At 43.9% G+C, this 17696-nt stretch overlaps 1 protein-coding gene and 1 long non-coding RNA gene across 8 annotated transcripts in view; one reads left to right on the top strand and one right to left on the bottom strand.

The window, feature by feature from the left end:
* The first annotated feature begins 5566 nt into the window (after window positions 1-5566).
* The window catches only part of LOC132390210 (zinc finger protein 585A-like), a 44548-nt gene continuing 32418 nt past the window's right edge, over window positions 5567-17696 (top strand). For 2 of the 7 annotated variants that reach the window (XR_009510820.1, XR_009510819.1), the window contains exons 1-3: window positions 5567-5937; window positions 9304-9476; window positions 10677-10849. The gene's annotated coding sequence lies outside the window, so the exon portion shown is untranslated. The remainder of the gene's footprint in view (window positions 5938-9303; window positions 9477-10676; window positions 10850-17696) is intronic. The other 5 variants (XM_059962813.1, XM_059962815.1, XM_059962811.1 and 2 more) reach the window with 5 other exon arrangements.
* LOC132390214 (uncharacterized) lies at window positions 10790-16632 on the bottom strand. The gene is made up of 3 exons (XR_009510822.1): window positions 14055-16632; window positions 13455-13546; window positions 10790-10894 (listed from the first exon to the last, which is right to left on the bottom strand). It is a non-coding gene; the product is annotated as an uncharacterized LOC132390214 (long non-coding RNA).

Here is a 17696-nt window from a genome sequence, read left to right as displayed (position 1 = left end):
TGTGTCATTTTCCCTGCTTCTAAAGGTTGTTGAAAACACCCCTGTCCTTTAAAGACTGAAAGCAGAATGGGGAAACATCTGTTGGATGTTCAACGAAGCAGGGTCAGAAACCCGATGGGTGTCTACACAGGGCAGAGTCTGGGGCTCTGGATTATGAACGAATGTTGAGGAGAAGGGAAGCAGCAGCGGGGCGTGGCAACGAATGACAGAGTAGCAACATTTGGAAGCTGATTGACAGAGAAAATCTTTTGTTTGTCTGACTGATGAGACAAACAATAACTGTGGTGAGGTGCTCCACTGGTCGTGGAACATGTGTGTGTTGGGAACGGTTTTGTCTATTAAGGGAGTTGTTCCTGCTTGTTTATCTTGTAGAATTATATCCGGATGGTTATTATGGATTGTCCTATCTGAAACATTGTATTGATTATCATATAATCTGTTCGATTTTGACTCTAAAACTGGATCAGGCTTGAATTTATGGAGCCTTTATGAAGTGATAGAGGGTATCCATGAGTTTGTATTTTAATGATTTTGGTGAATGATATTTACCACTTGATTGTAATTTTGTAAGTAATCAGATTGCGTTAAACTGCTGCAGGAGCCTGGAATGTCTTCGATTGTCTCTGGTTTCTCTTGGCATTTTCTGCACTTACTGCTTTGTTTGTTTGTTGGTAGAATCTGCGGGTAGAATGAAGGGATAGCAAATGTTAAAACAAACTCCCTGATGAGAATTGTATAGAGACCTCCAAACAGTAGTAAGTATGTGGTCTGCAAATTCCAATGGGAGATAGAAAATGCGTACCAAAAGGGCAATATTACAAGATCACAAGACAAAGGAGCACAAGTAGGTGAGTCTGCTCCGCCATCCTCCTTATGTTAATAGGAGGGTTAAAAATGGAACCAAGACAAATTCATGTTTGATAGAACTATTTAGAAAAAAAGAGAAGTATAATTCAGATAATTGTAGTAGAATAATTTCAAGCGTGTACATTAAAACAAAATGGGACAAGGAATGAGGAATAATTATATCTGAGGAAGAATGGACAATATTATGGAGTTATCAATGGAGCTGTACCAGTTCACAGAAACGGACGGAGATTGGATGGAAAACTTTGATATGATTATTTTATTACACCCTCTCAGAAATCCCATTATGATAGTTAAATTCCTGTTTGCTGGAGAAATTGTGTAAATCAAAATGCATACCATTATCATATTTTCGGGGATGGCCCTGTTGTCAAAGACTATAGGAGTGGAATACACAATGCCCTGAAAGACATTTTAAATGTGAAATAACCTTAGAAAGTAAGACCATATATATTCGGTATATACCTCAAGAATCGGTACAAAGGGATAAATATTTAATGAATATACTGTTGGTGACTGGTTAAAAGATTTTTTTTTACCAAGAAATGGTTATCACAGAACAGCCCAACCGTAAACGCATGAATGGAAATTACAATGGATATTTACAAAATGGAGAAGATAACAGCATCTGTTAATCATAAGTTAGAACAAATTTATTCATACTGGGAAAAGTGGTTTAACTACATAACACCTCATAGACCTGATTTTATTCTCACAAATGAATGAAAATGTTGTAAAAAAAAAAGACCACTGCTTACTTGTACATAGTTTTCTCCTTTCACTTGTTCTTTTATCTCTTTTCTATAAGTGCATATCTCAGATAAATATTATGTGGAGACTTGTGGCATATATGTGTACAATACCTGAAATACATCTTATGGAAAAGTTTGTTGATGATGAACCATTAAAAATGAATTACAATACAAAGAATCGCGATCCCGATGAAGGGTCTTGGCCCGAAATGTTGATTCCCGTCCATAGGTGCCGCCTGACATGCGGAGCTCCTCCAGCACTTTGTGTGCAGTGCTCTAGATTTCTAGCATCTGTAGGTCCTCTTGTTTCCAGATACTTATATATTTATTGAAAAAACAAGCTGCTGGTGGGGTTGTGTGTCTCTGCTGGTAAAATATTAAATAAAATCATGAGAAAGAGGTAACATAGGTCTGGAAGGTGTAGAATCTGTGGGTAGAATGAAGGAGCAGCAAATGTTAAAACAAAAATCCCTGTTGAGAATTGTATAGAGACTTCCAAACCTCCAAAGTACGTGGTCCACAAATTATAATGGGAGATAGAAAATGTTTGTCAAAAGGGCAATGTTACAATAGTCATGGGGGATTGTCATGCAGGTGATTAGAAAAATCAGGATGGTGTTGGTCTCAAGAGCAGAAGTTCCTGGAATGCCTACAAGACGCTTTTTATAGAGCAGCTCGTGGTTGAGCCCGCTTGGGGATCAGCTTTTCTGGATTGGGTGATGTAACGAACTGGAATTAATTAGGTCACTTAATTTCCAAAAAGCCTGAGGGACAAGTGATCTTAATCTGATCCAATTCACCCTGACATTAGAGAAGGAGAAGCTAAAGTCAGATGTGGAATAATTAGAGAGGCATGAGAGCAAAATTGGTCGAAATTGATTTGAAAATAACAAGGGCAGTGATGAAAACAGACAAGCAATGGCTGGAATTTCTGAAAGCAATTCGGAAGTCACAGAGAGGAAGTGGTATGCTAAAGGTAAGGTGACAAAACCGCGGCTGATAAGAGAAACCAAAGAAAACGTAAAAACCAAAGAGAGGGCTTAGAGCAAAAATTGCTAGGAAATATCTTCAGCTACATATAGTGTAAAAAAGAGTTGAAAAAGGATATTGGACCACTAAAAATTACGCTGGAGAGGGAGTAATGGGGTGGCGGTGCAAGGTGATGGCAGATGAACTGAATAAGTATTGTACATCACTCTTATCTGTCAAAGGCACTGGCAGTAATATGGAAGTCCCAGATGTCAGTGGTCAGAATGTGTAAAGTTACGTTACTCGGGAGAAGGTTCTTTGGAAACAGAGACGGTCTGAAAGTAAATAGGTCACCTGAATCAGATGGTGTACACCCCATCTGGAGATCTGAAGGAGGTGACTGAAGAGATGTGGAGGCACTAGCAATGATCTTTCGAGAGTCGTTAAGGAAACTAAGAAGTTTTTACCTTCACTACTCCCCCTCTCGCAGTTTCACCTATTACCTACCACTTCTTCCACCCCTTCACCCCCACACTTCTTCCTCTGACATCTCATCTTTTTTTTTTCCCCAGTCCTGATGAATGGTCTCGGCCCGAAACTTCGACTGTTTACTATTTCCCATATATGCTGCCTGGCCTCCTAGGTTCCTCCAGCATTTTGTGTATGTGTTGCTTGGATTTCCAGCATCCACTGATTTTCTCCCGTTTTTGATAAAAGCAAAAGCAGGGTCAAGTCAAGTCACTTTTATTGTCATTTCGACCATAACTGCTGGTACAGTGCATAGTAAAAATGAGACAACGTTTTTCAGGACCATGGTTTACATGACACAATACAAAAAACCGGACTGTACTAAGTAATAATATATAAAAAAACACAGAGAAAGCTACACTAGACTATAGACCAACACAGGACTTCATAAAGTGTACAAAAACAGTGCAGGCATTTACAATAAATAATAAACAGGACAGTAGGACAAGGTGTCAGTCCAGGCTTCGGGTATTGAGGAGTCTGATAGCTTGGGGGAAGAAGCTCTTACATCGTCTGTTTGTAAGAGCCCGAATGCTTCGAAGCCTTTTCCCAGACGGCAGGAGGGAGGAGAGTTTGTATGAGGGGAGCGTGGGGTCCTTCATAATGCTGTTTGCTTTGCAGATGCAGTGTGTAGTGTAAATCTCCGTAATGGCGGGAACAGAGACCCCGATGAACTTCTCAGCTGACCTCACTATCCGCTGCAGGGTCTTGCAATCCGAGATTGTGCAATTTCTGAACCAGGCAGTGATGCTGCTGCTTCACTCATTATATATATATATATGACTATCGGTCATACTATATAGCAAGAAAATAGTGGGATGTTAGAGGATTGAAATGATTTTACATAACCAACAGGAGACAACCAAAAATAGAACACAGGAGAGACAAGATTAAAAATTAAGGTCAATGAGCCGATAATATCAAGTAACAAAAGTTGTTCAGATACAGAAAGAGTAAAAGAAAGGCAAGAGTTGATATTGTACCGCTGGAAGATGATGCTGGCGAGTTAGTAATAGAGCAAATAGTGGCCGAATGTAGTATTTTGTGTCAATCTTCACTGTGCAAGACACTAGCAGTATAAGACCATAAGACATAGGAGCAAAAAATATGCCATTCAGCCCATCAAGTCTGCTGCACCGTTCTGTCATGGATGATTCCGTTTCTCACTCAACCCCATGTACCTGCCTCCTAGGCATTTCCTGTAATGCCCTGACTGATCAGCAAACTATTAGCTTCTGCCTTAACTGTACCCACAGACTTGGCCCCCACAGCCGTCTGTGTCAAGGGAATTCCACAGATTCACTACTCTCTAACTAAATAAAATCCTACATAACTATTCTAAAAGGTCGCTCCTCAGTTTTGAGGCTGTGCCCTCTGTTATGGCTACCCAGACCATGCTAAAAGTCCTCTCCTCATCCACCCTATCCAGACCTTTCCACATTCGGTGGGTTTCAGTGAGATTAAACACCCCCACCCATCCTCATTTATAAAACATAGGTCAGTGTAGGAGTACAGGCCCAAGGCTGGAAAATGCTCCTCATATCTTAATCCCTTAATTCCCGGAATCATCTTCTTGAACACCCTCTGGACTCTCTCTAATGACAACACACGTTTTCTGAGATATGGGTCCCAAATACTCTCAGTGCGACTTGGGTTGTGCCTTATAAAGTACCAGCATTATCTATCTCCTTGTTTATATATTCTACTTCACTTTAAATAAATGACAGCATTTCATTTGCCTTCTTTATCACAGACTCAACCTGTAAACTAACCTTCTGGGAGTCTTGCCCGAGGACTCATCTTTCCTTCTGTACTCCTGTTTGAACCTTCTCCCCAATCGGATAATAGTTCACTATTCACAAACACGAGGAAGTCTGCAGATGCTGGAAATTCAAGCAACACACACAAAATGCTGGAGGAACGCAGCAGGTCAGGCAGCATCTACAGGGAGAAGCGCTGTCGACGTTTCGGAACGTTTCAGGACTGACGAAGGGTCTCGGCCCGAAGCATCGACAGCACTTCTCCCTGTAGATGCTGCCTGACCTGCTGCGTTCCACCAGCATTTTGCGTGTGTTGACTGATTTAAAAGAAACCAGCTCATTTTCTGTGTGGGTCTCAATTGTGTGTCGGGATGGGAAGTGAATCGAAACTATAACTCTGAGAACTCTGTGACCTGGGGCTGGAGGGAAAGGGATCGGGGAAGATATGGTGGGGAAATCTAAATACGTATGGAAATGATATAGGGAAACAATGAAATAATGTGGGTAGTGCGGCGGTGGGTAGGGCAGTATGTGAAGGGCGAGGAACAGTCACCGGTCACATGGGAGACCCTCCAGCGAAACGTGATCGTGTTTTACCGCAGATCGGCAGCATTTGCAGGTTTGTTTCCGTGGCTCCGCCCACCGACTGTGACGCAAAAGGAAGCACATTGCGCATGCTCACAGGCCCGAGCCAGGCAGTGATGTTTTTTTCGTTCTTTGTGGAAGTGGGTCAGCAGCGGGATCGGGATCCGGGATCGGGATCGGGATCGGGAGGGGGTCCTCGCCCCCTTGGACGGGGGGCCGGAGACGGATTATTCTCTGCGGGGCAACACCAACAATTTCCCTTCAGTGAGTACTGAAGCCGGACCCAAGCGGGGAGGTCTGACGTTGTGTGGTGAGTTAACTTTCCCGAACTCAAACAAGAGAAAATCTGCAGATGCTGGAAATGCGAACAACGCGCACAAAATGCCGGAAGAACTCAGCAGGCCGGGCAGCATCTAGGGGAAGAATACAGTCGACATTACCGGACGAAACCCTTCGGCAGGACTGGAGAATAAAAGGTGGGGGAGGGGAAGGGAGAGAGAAACACAAGGTGATCTGTGAAACCTGAAGGGGGAGGGGATGAACTTTCCAGAACTGGCGGCCTCGCCTCGCTTCCTTCACAGAATCTGCCGGGATCGGTCCGCGTTGTGAGACCTTCACACCGAACCGTCTGAGATGAGCCGCCCCTCAGCCCCTGTTGTTCTGGTCCTGTTAGCAGGATGAAGTAAAAGATGTTTCTATCTTGTTACTGACAAAGAATTGTATAATTTGTGTCCCGTGTGTTATCTGAATTTACTTACCTGTGATGCTGCTACAAGTCAGTGTTTTTCTGTACCTGCACATTCCCGTACTTGTGCACTTCTTAATAAATTCAACAGAACCTGAGAAATCTCAGTGCGATTTGATCAGTGATGATCATTTTGGCAGCTCGGTATGTCGAATGTATGAGACAGTAAGTACACTGTTGAATGCAAAACCCTGAACAGTGTTGATAATCAGAGGGAACTTAGGCTCCAAGTGCATCGCTCCCTGAAAGAGACTGCACAGATTGATCGGGTGGTTCAGAAGGCAAATGGCATGGTTGTCTTTATCAGTTGAAGCATTGAGTTCAAAAGTCGGGAAGTTGCGTTGCAGCTTTATAAAACTAGATAGACCACATCTGGAGTGTTTCATACAGTTCTGGTCGCTCCCATTCTCGGAAGGATGTCGGGGCTTTGGAGTGGGCGCAGAAAAGGTTTACCAGGATATTGCCTGGATTAGAGGGCATGAGCTATAACGGGAGGTTGGACAAAATTGTGTCGTTTTCTCCGGAACCTTGCCGGCTGGGGTGAGACTGGAAAGTCATTCATAAGATTACCAGAGGATTAGAAGCCATGTCTCAGAAAGGCAGCGTCTTTTATCAAGGAACTCCAGCACCCAGGGCATGTGGTTTTCTCAATGTTACCAGCGGGTAAGGAGGTACAGAAGTCTTCAGGAACAGTTTCTTCCCCTCTGCCATCCGATTGCTAAATGGATATTGAACCCTTGAACACTACCTCACATTTAAAATATATAGTATTTCTGCTTGTTGCACGATTTTTAATTTATTCACAAAAACAAAGAGAACCTACAGCACAATACAAGCCCTTCGGCTCACAAAGTTGTACCAACATGTCCCTAACTTTGGAATTACTATGGTTACCCGTAGCCCTCTATTTTTCTAAGTTAGTATTTCTTTATTTTTCTCCAGGCACCTATTGTGCTGTCTTGTCATAACCATTTCAGCCCTGGGAAAAAGTCTCTGACTATCCACATGATCAATGCCTCTCATCATCTTATACACCTCTATCAGGCCACCTCTCATCCTCCGTTGATCCAAGTAGAAAAGGCCGAGTTCACTCAAACTTTTCTAATAAGGCATGCTCCCCAATCCAGGCAACATCTGTGTAAATCTACTCTGCACCCTTTCTATGGTTTCCACATGCTTCATGTAGTGACACAACCAGAATTGAGCACAGTGTGGTGTGACCAGAGTCAGATATAGCTGCAACATTACCTCTCGGCTCCTAAATTCAAACCCACGATTGATGAAGGTCAATGCATCATATGCCTTCTTAATCACAGAGTCAACTGGCATAGCAGCTTTGAGTGACCTTTGGACTGGGACCCCAGGATCCCTCTGATCCTCCACACTGCCAAGAGTCTTACCATTAATGTTATGTTCTACCATCATGTTTGACCAAAGAAAATGAATCACTTCACACTTATTCTGGTTGAACTCCATCTGCCACTTTTCAGCCCATTTTGCATCCTATCAATGTCTCACTGAAACCTCTAACAGCCCTCCACATTATCCACAACTCCCCCAACCTTTGTGTCATCAGCAATTTTGCTAACTCATTCGTCCATTTCCTCATCCAGGTCATTTATCAAAATCACAAAGAGTAAGGGTCCCAGATGAACTGTAAATGATTTAGTTGTTTATTTTTATTATTTTATTTTGGTTTTTTTCCTTCTATAATATGTATTGCATTGAACTGCTGCTGCACAGTTTTCAAATTTCATGACACACACTGGTGATAATAAACCTGATTCTGTTTCTGAGTGGACAAACAATCTATTTTTCCTGGGGGTTGAAATGTCTAATATATTTATGGTGAGAGGAGATGTAAGCAGCAAGTTTGTTTCTTTACACAGAATGGTGGGTAGCTGGAGAACTCTGCCTGGGGTGGGAGACCCGACTGGTCACGTAATCCCGTTTGCCCCTCCCATTTAACAGCAGATGGGCAGCACCTGTGCATCTGTTTCCGAGGCCCTGCCCTCCGGATGATGTGACACTCACTTCGTGCATGTTCACTGTCTCCGGCCGGGTGGTGTTTTCTTCTCCGCTCAGTGCTGAAGTGCATCATCTGTGGGATCGAGGGAAGGGTCGTCACCTCCTGGATGGGGGAAGCCAGGGGTTGGGATCACTGTCTGTGGGCTGAAGATATTGCGTTCCCATCGGTGAGTATTGAGACCGATCCCGAGCGGGGAGATCTGATGTTGGCCATGAGCCCCGAACTGAGGACCAATGACTCATTTATTTTCCAATTATCTGGGCTGATCAAAAATGTGTAGACTACACTTAATCTGCATTGAACAATCCAAACCTGGAGCCCAGGCTGTCTATTTCCACAGAGTTGAAATGGAAGACCTACCGACAGGTAATGTGAGGCTGTTTACTGCAGATCTGCCGTGCCCTTCGCTTTGTGATGCAAGATGACGTGGTGTGTGCTCAGAGTCCCGGGATGGGTCAGGATGCTTCCTCTATGTTGTGTTGTGGAAACTGATGTTGGTCACTGAGTCCCGTTAACTTCCCCCAACTCAGCTCATTTCCTGAGGCTGCTCATATTTGTCCTTGAGCTTTCTGGCTGTTGTGTCTTCTCCTGGACTGGGGTGAGTGAGAAAGGGGAACGTCCCAGGTTTTGGGGATCTTTGATTACACTGCCTGCTTTACTGAGGGACTGGGAAGTCTAGGGGGGTGAATGGTTTCTGTGATGTGCACGTGGACAAGTGGTTAAGCAATCTGAAGGACATGAGTTTGAGCCTCAGGCCAGGCAGTGCGTTGTATCCTTGAGCATGGCACTTAACCACACATTGCTCCTGCACGTTTATAGCCCAGATGGATCAAATCACCTAATCCTGTTCCTGTGTCTTATGTATTACCATGACAGAATGATGGCTCCTTCTTATCCTATTTAGTTTTGTGATGTGTGAGGGACAATAAAAGATTGTTCACTGAGATTATTATATTTGGCTTCAACGTTCAAATTTCAGTGAGTTTTGTTCTTAGTAACATGAAGCAGAAATGTTTGGTTCTCCTTTTCATTGCTAATGTGCTTCATTATCTCTCTGGCTAATGTTAGACCTGCGGTGAGAGGTTTATTGGAAGAAAAACCCCAACTGGAAGCAAACCATGGCTGAAGATGTGGGAATAGCAACAAGTGAACTGGCCCGAGGACTGAGAGCATCAACTGGAGAGAACAACACTGAATCAGCTGACTTGAAGTTCCCACTGAGTCAGTGAGGAGGAAGTTTGGTGAGTCTCATTTACTCAAACACTGGTCCTTTATACATTACATACCTGTACAATAGAAGATGGGAACTAGTTGGAGTGAAACTGAATGTGCCCAGAAGAACCATTTATGCCTCTGACAGGCACAGTTGCAACCACACCAGGTCTGGTAATGTGTTTCCAGCAGCCCAGCCCTTTAAAATCACTCCCATTTTGTGGAAGTCAAATCTGGATAGAGTTGTGGAAATCGGGCAGAATCTGAAGTTGCTGGAGATCTGCACTAAAAACTGAAAATGTTTCAAATCATCCTGACAAAATGTTATTAATCTGAATTGTAAAGATTGTTCCCCTCCCCACAGCTGTTCCTTACATGCTGAGCAGTTTGGTAATTCCAATTTCTTTTATTACATTCATTCTGGATTAGTTTCTGTTTCCTGAAATGTACCTGTTTTACCGTGGGAGTGGAAATGGCTCACTCTGTGATAGTAGAACAGTAAAGTAACCACAACTTTTCCCTGCAAATTACTCTGGTACCAATTAGTTTGTTATTCCTAGAAATGTGTTCAGTACAGTTGTTGTGAACAAGGTTTACAAGAATAATCTCAGGAATGTTCGGATTTATGTATGAGGAGCATTTGATGGTTCTGGACCTGTGCTCAATGGAATTCATCGGGACGGTGGGGGTGGTGGGGGTTGTATGGTTAAGTAAACCTACCAAATGCTGAAAAGCCTGGATACAGTAGACACGGAGAGGATGTTTCCATTAGACTGTGATCTGACAGCGCAGTCTCAGAATAAAGAATCTTCCCTTCAAAACAGAGAGGGAAAAAAAAATTGGCCAGAAGATGTCTGATCTGTGGAATTTGTTGCCACAGAGGTTGGTTGAAGCTGCCATTTGGGTATACATATGACAGAGATTAACATATTGATGATTGCTGAGTAGCTCAGGGTTACAGGAGGAAGGCAGGAATGTGGTGTTGGAATGAAAGTCAGCCATGGTTAAATGGTGGAGCAGACCAGTTGGACCAAATCACATAATTCTGTTCCTGACTGAATGACGGCTCCTCCTTATCCCATATTGGTTTGTGATGTGTGAGTGAAAATAAAAAATGTTTACTGAAATCATTATATCAGCCTTCAACGTTTTGTTCTTAGTAACATTAAGCAGAAATATTTGGTTCTCCTTTTTATTGTTATTGTGCTTCATTATCACTCTGGTTAAAGTTAGACCTGCAGTGAGAGGTTTGTTGGAAGAAAAACCCCAAATGGAAGCAAACCACGACTGAAGACGGGAACAGCAATAAGTGAACCAGCCTGAGGACTGAGATCATAAACTGGAGAGAACAACTGCCTCAGGAGAATCGGAGATTCCATTGATTCAGTCAGGAGAAAGTTTGGTGAGTCTCATTTACTCAAACACTGGTCCTTTAGACATTACATACCTGTAAAAGGGAAGGTGGGTTATAGTTGGAGTGAGACTGAATGTGCCCAGAACAACCAGTTATGCCTCTGTCAGACCCAGTTGCAATCACTCCATGTCTGGTAATGAGCTTCCGGTTTCCAGCCCTTTAAAACCACTCGCATTCTGTGGAAGTCGAAGCTGGAGAGAGTCACTCAGAGACCGTACGGTACAAACTCTTTATTCCACGTACCTGGGGCTTACTCAGTTAGTCGCTCAAACAGGAACAGTCAATGACTGTCCCCACCCAATCTACTAACTGACTAACAATTCCCCTTACACCGCGGATATATCCATCCAGATACCCCCACACAAGACAGGCTGGAGCCAAAGGTATTTACTACATGAGCCGCCCCATAGATAAATTACCAAACAGTCATAAAGGCTTCCAGACACAGAACAGACTGAAGCTGTCCTATCTCTTCTCATGAGTGCACATGGAGATAAGCATCTTGAAACTCCAGCTAGCTACGCTCAAAAAGAAACACAGCTCAGCACATCGGTTGATCATCAGCAGTTTCTTTCAGAAAAACAGGCTGCTATTGTTTAACAAAGTGTTAACCATTTTACAGACTTTATCATTCCCTCCTTTTGATCATTACAATATCAACAAAGCACTAACTTTTTATAGAGAAAGCAACTGATGACAGCATTGGCTTATCAGTGGGTAAAGACAGTGTACAACAGTAATTACAACAAAGATATGTACAACTATTAGGCTATAATGCAGTATCATACCCCACATATTACCAAACAGGCCTTCACAGATCACCATTTCGATCCTTCAGTGAACCCGTGTAAATCCTGCCTTACATTCTTGATGCTGTCAATCTCCTTTGTGGTGTGCTTGGAGATGGATGTAATGGTAGTAGATTCATCAGGGATATAGGTTCAACATTCTGTGTCAATAATAGCACAGGTTCCCCCTTTCTCAGCTCGGATAAAATCTAAAGCCATATGATTCTGTAGGACTGTTGGCCAGATTGCAATCATTTCAGTGGATATTTCTGTTACGTGGGCCTGTGTTTCTGTCAGGGCCCCTGCAGTATCGTGGCCAGCTCCTCAAGTGCTGTATCCAAATTGATTATCCCTGATGAATTCCTGGCTACTCCATAGGAGAGAAAAGTAATCATCCAAAATCAATCAGTCTCAGTTGTTCCTCTCGGCTGCTGGTCACCTGCAAGTATGGCCAGGATGCATGTTTCCCAGTATTGGAAGTTCCGTTTGATGGAGGCCTGAGACACCATTCCTCAAAACACTGACAGCCACAGTCATCTCTGACTGGACCACAGGTCCTCATCTCACTTCCCCGTATGTTATTTGAGAAAACCCAGGCTGAGAGTTCCTCACTCTGGTTGAGCGAGATTACTGACATTGGAACCATAGTTTTACCATGCTGTGGAATTTCAGCACAAACCCAGCAGACACCTAGTTCTACCTGTTTTGCATAAGTATAACAGAAAGACGGAAATGTGTTAACATGGGGGCCCCCAGATGCTGGGGTGAGCCCTCTCAAAGACATAAACATGAACACCACTAACAACCAATACATTTTCCATTAGTCCAAGAGAGACCTTCTACTCAGTTCCTTCAGTAACATGTTTGGCACCTAATGATGTATCCTCCGAGATTTCTCGCCCCTTCAGTTTCACAGCCGTGGGAGTGGTCGGTAACACCTGATATGGTCCTCTCCACCGAGGTCCAAGATTCCGTTAATCCCAGTTCTTCATCAGGAAAAAAAATCCCAGGTTCCATCATGGGATAGTCACTCCTCTCTGCGGAGTAGTTCTCTTCCTTGTAAGCCTGTCGTACCTGTGAATGTATGCTTGGAACATTTTGGTTAGTTGGCATATATATTTTCCCATGTCTTCCCCTCAGGTATGAATATCCAATTTTGCTGGTAGACTTTCTGGGAGCAATGGTACACAAGGTCTTAGTCCCCAGGGTGTCTTCATGGGCCGTCCATAAATGATTTCAGCTGGTGACAACCATGTTTTCCCCTGTGGGGTAACCTTCATGTGGAACTGGGTAACGGTAGACCCTTCAACCAAGTGAGTCCAGTCTCCACTGTTAGTTTGGCCAATTTACTCTTCAGAGTGCCATTGGCTCTCTCCACTCTGCCAGCGGCCCGTGTGTGGTGCACACAGTGGAATTGTTGCTGGATAGCTAGTTCGTTATGTATGCCTTTGTTTACTTTCATCACGAAGTGTGGGTCATTGTCAGAGCTCAGCATCTCTGGCAGGCCATACCGGGGAATTATTTCCCGTAATAATACCTTCACAACAGTCATAACAGTATTATTGGTAGTTGGAACAGCTTCAACCCATCAACTAAACACATCTATAATATCTAAGCAGTATCTATAGCAATGTACTCTATGTAATTCAATAAAATCAACTTGTAGACACAAAAAGGTCCACCTGTCAAGGGACTCGTACCCAGTGTGCAGGGTACAGGTTACCAACCATTCCCTCCTTTCCCAGGTGTGTATAATTACATATATAATTGACCAATATTGGTAAAAACTGTGTAGGAACACAAACCTGTCCCACTAGGTGATCCAAAAACCTAGGTTGGAGTCTTTCTGGCACCCCATCTGGGACCACAGTTCTCACTCCTCCTCAGAGGCGTCACCCTGAGAAGAACGAAACATGAGGTATCTGTAGAGCAGTGAGTAAGTTGTTTACAAAGGTGACATTACTAATGGGGTGGCCAGAGGAAGTCAGGAATCCCCATGTTCCCAGAGAGCCCCGTAGTCATGTACAATTCCAAATGCATAACAGAGTCTGTGAAAATGTTCCCACTTTACTCTGTTGCTGGGATACAGGCATGAGTCAGAGCAAACAGCTCAGCCTTCTGGGCGGAGACAGTTGCTTCAAAAGAGGCCTGCTCAATTACTTCACTGTCTGTCACTATCGCATAGTCAGAATATATTATCCTGCTGGATCCACAAAAGAGCTTCCATCCTCATAAAACTTTGCCTCGGGATTGAGGGGATATTGCTAAATGGATGGGAGAGTCTGTCCTTCTTTCATGGTGATCCTGACAGGGGGGCAGTTGGTGCAACAGACTTCCTGGCCTGAAATTGCACAGAGATGGGGTACAGCATCTTGGGATTGGTCACTATTAAAAGGTTGTCTTACCAGATATCCCATCTTCACCTCAGACTCCTTCCCGTATTGGACTAGACCCACGGCCAAGTCTTGCCAGTCTCCTTCGGTGCTGGAGGCTTGCTTCGTTAGGGTGTAGGCCAGGAACCCTGGGCTCTTTGGCTTGAACTCAGAGCAAATCCTAATGGTGGTATGGGGAACTACCAGTTCTGTCTGTCGCCAAAGGAAATCTGGAAATTCGGCCAGTAATGCAATACCGTCTCTTCCTGTAACCTCTCTAATCACCGTGACTAGGAACTTATGTCCCTCGGGGGGTGCATAATATTGGCTTTCCTCAGTGACGCACCCCGTAGGGTCAAAGCACAGAGTCACACGAGGGTTGGCTGCTGGCAGAAGGAGTGGGTTCCAAATTAAGTGCTTGGGGGTCGGAAACTGGGGAAGCTGTCGGTTGTTCTCCTGACAAGGGTGACAGCATTGTCTGTGCAAAGAATCTCGACTTCCAACGGACAGAGCAAGTCTGTCCCTGCTAGATTACACCCCCCGTCTGGTGGTGACTGTAAATGAAACCTCACACTGGCTCCCCTGGAATTCCAGCTGCAGTGGCTGGGTACGTGAATAGGTACGTTCCGTGCCTTCGAACCCAGACAGAGTGATTGTAGCGTCTGATAGCTGGAATCCCTTTTCCGATACTATTTCCTGATCGAGAGTGGTTGTGGTTGCCCTCATATCAATTATAAACGGAACTGGAGTTCCAGCAACTTGCAATATTAAATTGGGCTCTTCCTGAGGGTTGGCACTCATGGTTGGAAGCATCTTCTTGTCAGTTTCTAAATGGGTTGTTGTCCCCACCTGTCCCTTGGTAGGTTTTTGCTCCCATTTCTGTTCCTCAGATATAGCCCGCTCGCGTCCTTCCCGCTGAGCATATTCACCTTTAATATTAGTTCCCTTCGGGGTTGATCGGGATTCGAAAGTTGGGTCCTAATGATATGTCAAAGCTCGTCGCATTAGATTTTGGTCATTGTCAGGCCTATCCATATTATTTGTTTTAATCATGTTGGCTAACTTAGTTGGTAAGCATTGGAGCAGTAGGGCATTGAACAGGGAGGACAGATTCCCATCATTAAAGTCTTGGTCTCCTGCGAAGTGAATGTAGCAGGCCACAAATCACTCTCAATAGTCTGGTCCCGATTCCCAGGCTTAGGTTTGCATTCAGGTACTTTAGTGATGTTCACAGGTTGCTGGAGAGCCCTTTACAAAGCTTGAATGATCTGGTCCAGCTTTTCATTCTCATTATGTTTTCCAGCCTGTAACTCCTGATAGGTTTGGTATCTCAATTCTGCTTTCCATTTTCGCCCCTCATCACCTGAGCAAATCATGCAGGAGAGACTGAATAAATCTTACGGAGTCGCATTAAACATTTGTATAGTACTGTGGAGACACTGAGCAAACTGTGCTGTTTTTTCTTTTCTATCTGGGGCCTGATTCATGATCATTATCATTTCTTGAGGCTTCCAGGGAGCATACACAGGAATCGCTGAGGGCTGTCCCTCCTCCTAATCCTAGGGGGAACATTTGCTAATGCTGTTCAGGAGGGTTTAAGCTAATGTGGCAGGGGGATAGGAACAAGTGCAGAGAGACAGAGGGGTGCAAAATGAGAGCAGAAGCAAAAAGTAGTAAGGTGAAAAGTAAAAGTGGCAGGCAGTCAATTCCAGGGCAAAAATCAAAAAGGGCCATTTTTCAACATAATTGGTTAAGGGCTAAAAGTGTTGTAAAAACAAGCCTGAAGGCTTTGTGTGTCAATGCAAGGAGCATTCGTAACAAGGTGGATGAATTGAATGTGTAGATAGTTATTAATGAATATGATATAGTTGGAATCACAGAGACATGGCTCCAGGGTGACCAAGGATAGGAGCTCATCCAGGGATATTCAATATTCAGGAGGGATAGACAGGAAAGAAAAGGAGGTGGGGTAGCGTTGCTGGTTAGAGAAGAGATTAACGCAATAGAGAGGAAAGACATTAGCCTGGAGGATGTGCCGTCGATATGGGGAGAGCTGTGTAACACTAAGGGGCATAAAATGCTGGTGGGATTTGTGTACAGGCCACCTAACAGTAGTAGTGAGGTTGGGGATGGCATTAAACCGGAAATTAGAAATGCGTGCAAAAAAGGAACAGCAGTTATAATGGGTGACTTCAATCTACATATAGATTGGGTGAACCAAATTGGTAAGGGTGCTGAGGAAGAGGATTTCTTAGAATGTGTGCGGGATGGTTTTCTGAACCAGCATGTCAAGGAACCAACTATAGAGCAGGCCATTCTAGACTGGGTATTGAGCAATGAGAAAGGGTTAATTAGCAATCTTGTCATGCGAGGCCCCTTGGATAAGAGTGACCATAATATGGTGGAATTCTTCATTAAGATGGAGAGTGACATAGTTAATTCAGAACCAAATGTTCTGAACTTAAAGAAGGGCAACTTTGAATATATGAGACGTAAATTAGCTAAGACAGACTGGCAAATGATATTTAAAGGGTTGATGGTGGATAGAAACATAGAAAATAGGTGCAGGAGTAGGCCATTCGGACCATCGATCCTGCACCGCCATTCAGTATGATCATGACTGATCATCCAACTGAGAACCTTGTACCTGCTTTCTCTCCATACCCCCGATCCCTTTAGCCACAAGGGCCATATCTAACTCCCTCTTAAATTTAGCCAATGAAATGGCCTCAACTGTTTCCTGTGATAGAGAATTCCACAGATTCTCCACTCTCTATGTGAAGAGGTTTTTCCTCATCTCGGTCCTAAAAGTCTTCCACTTTATCCTTAAAATGTGACCCCTCTTTCTGGACTCCCCCCAACATCGGAAACAATCTTCCTGCATCTAGCCTGTCCAATCCCTTTAGAATTTTAGACGTTTCAATAAGATCCCCCCTCAAGCTTCTAAATTCCAGTCATTCTTCATATGAAATTCCTGCCATCCCAGGAATCAATCTGGTGAACCATCTTTGTACTCCCTCTATGGCAAGAATGTCTTTCCTCAGGTTAGGGGACCAAAACTGCACACAATACTCTAGGTGCCGTCTCACCAAGGCCTTGTACAACTGCAGTAGAACCTCCCTGCTCCTGTACTCAAATCCTTTTGTGATGAATGCCAGCATACCTTTCGCCTTTTTCACCGCCTGTTGTACCTGCAGGCCTCCCTTCAATGACTGGTGTACAATGACACCCAGATCTCATTGCACCTCCCCTTTTCCTAATCGGCCACCGTTCAGATAATAATCTGTTTTCCTGTTCTTGCAACCAAAATGGATAACCTCATATTTATCCACATTAAATAGCATCTGCCATGAATTTGCCCACTGACCTAACCTATACAAGTCACCCTACATCCTCTTAGCATCCTCCTCAAAGCTAACATCGCCGTCCAGCTTCGTGTCGTCCGCAAACTTGGAGATGCTGCATTTAATTCCCTCATCTAAATCATTAATATATATTGTAAACAACTGGAGTCCCAACACTGAGCCTTGCAGTACCCCACTAGTCACTGCCTGCCATTCTGAAAAGGTCCCGTTTACTCACACTCTTTGCTTCTTGTCTGCCAAACAATTCTCTATCAGCATCAATACCATACCCCCAATACCGTTTGCTTTAAGTTTACGCACTAATCTCCTG

This window comes from Hypanus sabinus, unplaced genomic scaffold, assembly GCF_030144855.1.
Source record: "Hypanus sabinus isolate sHypSab1 unplaced genomic scaffold, sHypSab1.hap1 scaffold_804, whole genome shotgun sequence".
Classification (NCBI taxonomy): Eukaryota; Metazoa; Chordata; class Chondrichthyes; order Myliobatiformes; family Dasyatidae; genus Hypanus; species Hypanus sabinus.
Note: the sequence above shows the minus strand (reverse complement) of the source record. Positions and strands in the feature narration are given on the sequence as shown.